The sequence below is a fragment of the Xiphias gladius genome, chromosome 14 (genome assembly GCF_016859285.1).
Source record: "Xiphias gladius isolate SHS-SW01 ecotype Sanya breed wild chromosome 14, ASM1685928v1, whole genome shotgun sequence".
Taxonomy (NCBI): domain Eukaryota; kingdom Metazoa; phylum Chordata; class Actinopteri; order Istiophoriformes; family Xiphiidae; genus Xiphias; species Xiphias gladius.
The window spans coordinates 8,653,832-8,661,590 of record NC_053413.1 but is presented as its reverse complement, the minus strand read 5'-3'; the positions used below and the strand labels follow the sequence as shown (position 1 = coordinate 8,661,590).

At 39.9% G+C, this 7,759-nt stretch overlaps 1 protein-coding gene and 1 long non-coding RNA gene across 9 annotated transcripts in view; one reads left to right on the top strand and one right to left on the bottom strand.

Annotated features, from left to right (window-relative positions):
• Positions 1-277: 277 nt before the first annotated feature.
• On the bottom strand, positions 278-7,206 carry LOC120798687. Of its 3 annotated transcripts, none has more exons than XR_005708736.1 (4): positions 7,085-7,206; positions 5,830-6,020; positions 1,670-1,782; positions 278-1,340 (listed from the first exon to the last, which is right to left on the bottom strand). It is a non-coding gene; the product is annotated as an uncharacterized LOC120798687 (long non-coding RNA). The 3 variants fall into 3 exon arrangements; XR_005708735.1 differs by having other exon boundaries at positions 1,684-1,782; XR_005708737.1 differs by having other exon boundaries at positions 1,684-1,782; positions 5,922-6,020.
• tnk2b (tyrosine kinase, non-receptor, 2b) overlaps positions 6,819-7,759 on the top strand; it is a 62,205-nt gene continuing 61,264 nt past the window's right edge. For 4 of the 6 annotated variants that reach the window (XM_040143198.1, XM_040143194.1, XM_040143190.1 and 1 more), the window contains exon 1: positions 6,819-7,021. The gene's annotated coding sequence lies outside the window, so the exon portion shown is untranslated. Of the gene's footprint in view, positions 7,022-7,063; positions 7,196-7,468; positions 7,545-7,759 lie in introns of those variants that run through there. The other 2 variants (XM_040143192.1, XM_040143193.1) reach the window with 2 other exon arrangements.

Genomic DNA, 7,759 nt, shown 5'->3' with positions numbered 1-7,759 from the left:
ATTTTCTTTTTATCAGTCACCTTCGACATTCTTAAAAAATATTCTGATCATACAGAATTGGTTAATTTGCATTACTTCTGAAGATATTTTAATTTCTGTAATTAAAATTCAGGGGTGCCAATAATTTCAACCAGGACTATATTAAGACTCATTTTTACTGTATTATTACCGATAGAAAACTAACAAACTGAGTGTGTGCAGCTAGAATAAGGCCTAATAGAGGTGGCAGACTGACAACTTTTGGTGGAAAATATACTCTACCTTTATTTTTACAGCTATAATTTTTAAAAGAACAGAAAATCAGAAACAGGTGTTTGCAGCAGACACAATTCTTCATAAGTAAAGCTTTGACTTCATATTTTCCCTTTAAAAAGGTTTTGAAATAACTTTAGACATCTATCAAAGTTTAGACATCTGGAATAGTTTGCTGGCAAAAATCTGGGATTTCGCACATGTTAATTCTACTAATATGTAGTGTGACAGGGCTTTCTGTGCTGCCCATGATGTTATGGGACACACAGCCCTTCTCTCTCACCACCTGCAGGAGCCAATTTCATGTCTTCTACCTTAGTGTAGTTGCAGCTGCGGGTTAGTTGTCACCTCTCCTAGCTGCCGTGTAAAAAAGACCAGCAGCACGACAGCGTAACTTGTCACTTTCCTCAGATTGTCAGAGAGACCGCTTCAGTGAACAGTTCATCCACTTCCCTGCAGAAAAAAAGAGCTGCAGAGAGTCGAGAGAGCAGACTTGATGAGCCTTTTTCACAGAAGACATTTTGATGTGTAAATAATAAAATGAATCACGGTTCACTGTCAACTTGTCATGATTTACTGGGACACTTGAATACAATGCAGCCATTGTTAATGTAATTAGTTCCAACTTTGCTTTTCCTACCATGATGAGGCAAAATGTCTGATGTGAAAACATCTGTGGCTTATTAAAAAGTGTAAGTAGGTCATTTAAAAGGTCATGAATCTCTCACTTTACAATCAACCAACAGGTCTGCAGATATAAAAGTCATTCAAGCGTTCTCCCGCTAAAATAATTCTTCAAGTTAGTTATACATCTGCTCTCATGGAGGTCCATAATTATCTTCACGCTTGACTCTACTGAAATGCTTTGCTCTACTGCAGCCTCGGGTGGTGGAGGACTGCTACGGCACCCTGAAGAAGTAGAGCCTCCAGACAGACATATAAGACATCATTTACAGATAGATTTGGTCTTCGTCATGAGATCTGTATGAAGCGCGTCATGGCAGGAGTTTAGTGATGGACCCAAACCGATCACCCCCACATCCTGCCCTCTGTGCGTGTTCACGGACCTGTTGCCTCCAAGTTCCCGTCTAGAACAGAACAGAGCACACAGCAGACCACACATGCTGTAGCAGTTTTTCAGTTATTTGCCCTCACCCTCAGAAACCAACTGGTGCTCTGATACTGGATCGACACTGTCAGGCTCCAGGTCTCATGTGGGTTACTTTGATTGCGATAATTTGATCAAGCACAACTTCTACAAACTGCAATAATGAAGATATTGAAACTAGATTTTGGCACAGGGCTTTAAGACAGTAAGGCCACAACATTAGGTCTAAATGCAGGGCTTACTCAGGATGATGGCCCTGGAGCAATTGGCTGTTTTTCCCACTTGGTCAATCCAATACTTTAAACCTACGCTCTGTCACTCACTGACAGTCAGATGCAGACCCATCCTCCATCTACAGCCTTTGGCAGCCACCATTTGCCTCTTCCTGCAGACTTTGGCAGATCCTGTCGCCACGTCAAGACCTAAGTGGAAGAGCAGGGCCCAAGGATACGCTGAGTGTGTCGAACATAACCTTTCAGATAACATGATTGCATGCCTGGGCTAATTAATTAAAGCTGCCTTACTCTTTAAATGTACACCATCTTATTCTTCTCACAGGTAATTCCATATGTTGTGTGAAGGAAGAGCGCACAGCCTTCAACATGAACCTACATCATCTGGAAAACTGAACCGTGGTGCTGAGCTTCATCAACCAGAAGGAGCTCCTCTTCCTCCCACTTGGCTTTGCACTCAAGGTAGCGTGGGCCAGGCCGATGTACAGCAGTATGTGATATTTGGTTGTGTCTCAGTGTCTAAGTCGTGCATTTTAAGTTGATTTGATTTTCTAATGCACGTTTGAAATGATCAAGCTTGTAGAAGTCATTAAGTGAAGATAGGAATGTTCTACAGCTCTGTAAAAGAAAATTTTAGAATAATATCTGAGGTGTAAACTCTTTTCATGAATGGAAATGTTAGAAGATCTGGTACCATTCTGAATGTAAATAACCCCTCAGTTGACTCTGGGTGCAATCGGATTTTTTAAATTGAGGGTTGGTGGTTTTTATGATATTTTAGTACAACCCATTGTCTTCGTGGATTTCTCCAGGGCCTATTGGACTTCACAGACTTAAACTTCTACCAGGAGTTGATCAGCAACCGTGACAACAACAAATATTGGTCTCCTCCATACTTGAGGCTTCTTCATGCTCCTGTCCTCACACCTAAACTCTACCTGAGAACTAGCACTTGCAAGCAAGCCCAGCCTTTAATTGTACCTTGCCTGTCATGCCCAAAGGGAGTGTCCCTTTTTGTGGAAATAGCTGAAGTGAATAAAATGTCTGCTCTCCTGACTGTGTATGTTATGAATGTGAGGGTGGTTATGAATCCATCAACAATCTTTCTGGGGTTTTCCGATTGACAGAAGGTATCTGTCCATCTCACGTCCACCAGTTTCTCCCCAAGCAGATTAATGGAGGTCTGACGGATCCAGAGACACTCCACCTGAGAATGTAGTGCCGCATATTTCCAACCCCGCTCCCTTAAAAAGACTGCTCTGTTACCATGATTTGTACTTGTTCGGTAAACCTTTTCACGGTTGAATAAAGTCCATCAATCTCTGCATCATCTGATCAGTCTTTTGAGTCCACAAGAGTTAGCATAAATAGGTAACTTAAGATTTGAGAGCTTGTTTAATTTGTGTAATTTTGAGTACAACTCTTCTAATCTTTTATCTTTTTTATGTCAGTTTGTCAGCAGATGTCTTTACTTATTAGTCTGGTACAACTTTCTATTGAGTCACTCTTTATAAAGGGTTTATAGGCATTATTTAACTGCTTATAAATACTCATTTTCCTCTCACTTTCATCATGTCTGCAATTGGAAATGTTAGTAAGTCGTTATTAAAGGCTCACATCTCTCACTTGCTAATAAGGCATCAAATCTTCATATATATAAACATCAGTTGGTCATTAATAAAGGGTCATGACTTTCTTATTTTCTTATAATCAATCAGCAAAAGAAGGGTTCTTACAGTAATCCATTAATTTTGCGGTTGTAAATGTTAACAAGTTGTTTATAAATGGATTTTGATCCAGATTTTTTGCAGCCCTTCTCCAGAAGGTTAATTGCAGACAGTCAATTAGAGGGGTCTTCCCAACTGATTAAATAGCAAGCTACAGAGACAGCAGTGTCAATTTTCCACAACCTGGCAATCCATAACTTGTACTTTTATAATGTCTTATAAATGCTCCATGAAATATTAGTAAATGATTTTTTTTGTTCCTTTTTTCCTGTCTATCTCAAATACTTCTTTGAGAATGAAATTGTCATTTGAGATATATTCATATTCATACTTTAATTACTGTACTTACATTTGATTTTGGGGAAATATCATCATTTTGCATTTTTCTCAGTTCTTACCTGGAAATATAAGCTGTTTGATCATAATGTAAGCTGTGTTTTAACCTTTAACAACATCATAAATACATATATAACTTAGATTGAGTTGTTTTCTGCATAGATAACCTATATCAGAAGACCCACAAATCACTGATTGATTCATTTGGAATTTAAAATGCATTGTTTAGCTGAGAATGTAAGATCGGAAAATGGCAGGTCTTGTGAAATCCTTATTTAATTAGTAAACATAAATAATAGAAACACTTATTTACCACACAGTATGGCATTTGCTGTGTGAAACAGTGCCTCTGCCCATTTTTACAACAGAGTTAAAGTTATAATTCTAAAAATTGTATAATATTTTATGTGTGTCATCTTAAATTGTCCATTAAATGCAGTATTCTATCTTCACCGGTGGAAGATTATCTGTGGTTTAAATTTTGTCAGTTGTGTCCACATAAAATAAAACTAGTATGTCTTATGGTATTTTTTTTTTTACCATTTTCCATTATTTTCTCTCTATTTTTTCTTTTTTTCATTATAGACAACGTGAATGACCAAATTAATTCTTAATACCTCAGCACAGACACTATATTAGTCAGCTCATGCACTGTTGATGATATCCTGTATGTACATATTGTTAGGCTCACACAAAAACAAGAGAGAGATCTGATGTACTGACCTCAGACCAGCATTCACAGCCAGCTGTGCTTAAATATTTTCATTACATAAAACAACAGCTGACCTCCGTTTTGGAGATGTCTTCACCCCAGTTAAAGACATTTGGGGTAATTTTTTTGTCAAGCCCCAAGTTTATCAGATGAGTTAAGTAAAAAACTTGAGTGAAGAATGTGAAGCAACTAATTATGACAGAATGCCGTTGTAATATGGGCCTGCAGCCTTTAAATGTGTTGGGGAAAGAGAGATTTGTGTGTGTCATTTGATGAACAGGAATGAGCTGAAGTTTGCAGCAACTCCTGAAACTATTTAAGGGTAAGGCTCATACAATTCAAAATTTTACATTGTTGCTATTCAGGCCCCAGAAGGTCTGAAGTTTGTATTGTCCGAAAAATGTCCAAAACTCTATATTTTAGGAGACTGTAAAGTGTTATTTGCTTTTCTGTCCAGTCTCTGAAGGGTTTGACGATACCTGGAAGATACCTGCAGAGCCTCCTCTGACTGGGTGACAGAGTTAGGGGAAAGTTGCTGCATTTGAAAGACAGTCATTTAAGATGTGAGACAGGACTAAAGAATACTTTCCCCAGTGGTGCAGCTTGTAAGTGTATGTGAAACATGCAAGCAAAAAAAACAACAACAAAAAAACCCCCATACTTTCACATCCATCAGATATAAAAGTAAATGTAGCATTCATATTCACATGGTTTGGGTTTCTGGCCACCCAATGTACTTCATATTTACTTATTTTTGCTATGGTTTGGTGTCCGTGGAAAATGGATGCCTCCATGTCCAACTAATTAAAACTATGGTAGTTGATTATTTAATTCAGTATCAATCTATCTTTGACCAATACAACACCACCTATACTGTGAAGGTTATTTTCTTTTTCCTGTCTTTCAGTAAATCAGAATTGGTAATAATAATAATAATAATAATAATAATAATAATAATAATATTATTATTATTATTATTATAATACGTGTAGTACTGGTAAACACTCTGGAGCCAAACGGAACTGGACATGCCCTCTCATGTAATGAACACATGCAACACAGGTACACAGGTTTACACATGCCCTAATAGGATGTTGACTGCAGGTTCATTCAAATACAGTCGCAGGAAAAAGTAAGTCAAGTCTTTGGAATCACCTGCATTTATGTATAAATAAAATATGGTCAGATCTCACTGAAGTATGGCCATTCACTGAGTGAAGGTTCGGACTGAAGTAGGAGGTGGCAATTAGAGGGTCCCGAACCTTCTCCTGTCAAAACTCTGAAATGGTTTTCCTGAGGGGGGATTATTTACCATAAAATCCCACTTGTTGTACTTCACTTTGAAAAGGTCTAGCATGAGTAACTTCACTAATTACTTCTATTTTGAACTGTTTGATGAAACAGCAAGCAATGTTTTACATTAAATGCGTTTCAATACATTATACAAACCAAACTACTGACCTCTTTGTTGAGGCTGCAGGCACAAAGTTAGTAGTAATACTGCAAAATTGTGGCATGTTCCTTTAAGAGTGGGCTGACAGTCCAATGCGTACCAGAGATGTGAGAGAAACGAAGATGTCTCACTTCGCCGCTGATTCTGGCTGCCGCAAACACCATCATGAAGAGTGGCGGAAGGTAATGCAGACCACAGTCTGCAGAAAGATGAGATGAAATGAGAAGAAACATAGAAACATACCGGAAAAATATGTTAATGTGAATGTTAACAGCTGACCACTCCGACACCCACAAGTCCACAACAGGGCTAACAGACACACAGACCCGGATCGGCGAGGAACTGTACATGAACACAAGAACAACGGGAAAAATCCGCAGAGAAGTCTGAATGCTGGTCCTTCTTGAAGTGTGGCAAGGAAAAATATGTCGTAACAATCTGTGGCGTGGGCAGGATATGATACAAATCTTACAATTTACCCAAGGATGTTTTCCCTGTTATAACACTGATTATACAAATATTTCAAATTTAACAAGCAGTTTGTCAATTATCTTTTTGGTAATACCTTAACATTGTTAGAATTACTATTAGTATTAATATTAGTATTTTTGACAGTTTCTTCACCTCCTTTCTCTCGTCTTTTAAAGCAAAACAACATAATATTGTAATTGAAAATTCAATTTAAATTTTATTCACTCTTGCAATTAAGAACGAATAGAAGAATGCTTACTGGGCTTTTTTTATTTAGTTATTTATTTAGTTATTACACTCAGAAATGTCCCACAGTTTCCAGTGATAAATAAAAACAAAACAAGATAAAATGGTTAATTTTAATAAGCAAGTGCATCATTTCACTGACAACCAACTAACTAACTAACTGCATTTGCAGAAAGGAACAAAAGCTCAAACAGGACCCAGTCTGTGTTCCCTGAATGGAGTGATCCATCTCGAGACACACGGACGATCTTTGTGTCGTACAAAGACCGCAAAGAACCGACGCCAGCGGCCCCATCGCTCAAACCGTGTCTGCAAGGGAGCCGTCCGGCGCGGTCTGGTGCCAGCTTCCCTCACGCCATGGCCGAGGCCCTTTAAATCGTTAGAGATGTCGGGACTCGTGAACTCGTGAGCCGTCTTGCCGGGTTGCAAAAACACAGCCCGAGACGGCAGGTGTCAACAAGTGACAGCGGCTGGGACCGACAGGTAGGCGCACTCGCCGAGAAGACGACTCTGACCCACAGCAGACGTTAACGAGCTTCAACTCACCGTCTCTGTGTCACGGCAGTGGTGTCACTGGGTGGCGGCGGCCACTAGTCAGAGTCGTCTCGCGTTATGCTAGCCGGTCTTTGATGCTGCGTGGCGGGAAGGAGCCAGCAGGTGAGAGCTGCTGCCACTGCCTCTCTCGTGGAACGCTTTGTTCCGCAGCCCGGGTCGCTGATGGCGCTAGCATTAGCGACCTCGGGATGGACTTGCATGTTGCTGTGAAGTAGCTCAACAGCACAGGTGTCTCGGGAATTGAATGATGGCCGAGTTCCACTCAGCTGGGTCGGGCCCTGACATGGTGCCCGCTGGCCCCGGCATCGTTGATGTGCTTTTCGCTGCCCTGGCTCACAATGCCAGCTGTGTAAAAGGCCCATGGGATGAAATGACAAAGGTTTAACGTGTCACTCGGGCCACAAGACCTGAGTCATCTGTGAAGGCACTTAACCTGTTCCTGCATCTGCAAGTAAATATGGCTAGTGAATATAAGCGAATAAAAAAAACCTTCCTGTCCAGGCTACTACTTATTTGTTTTGGACAAATAACGAGTTATTGCACACCTTACCAGTGAAAGCTTAAGACAGCACTTACAGCTGATAAGAAGACAGATAGGGAATAAATACGAATGCATACACGACAAGCATGTCTTATAATCAGTGTAGAATGGTCCTCATCACGAGG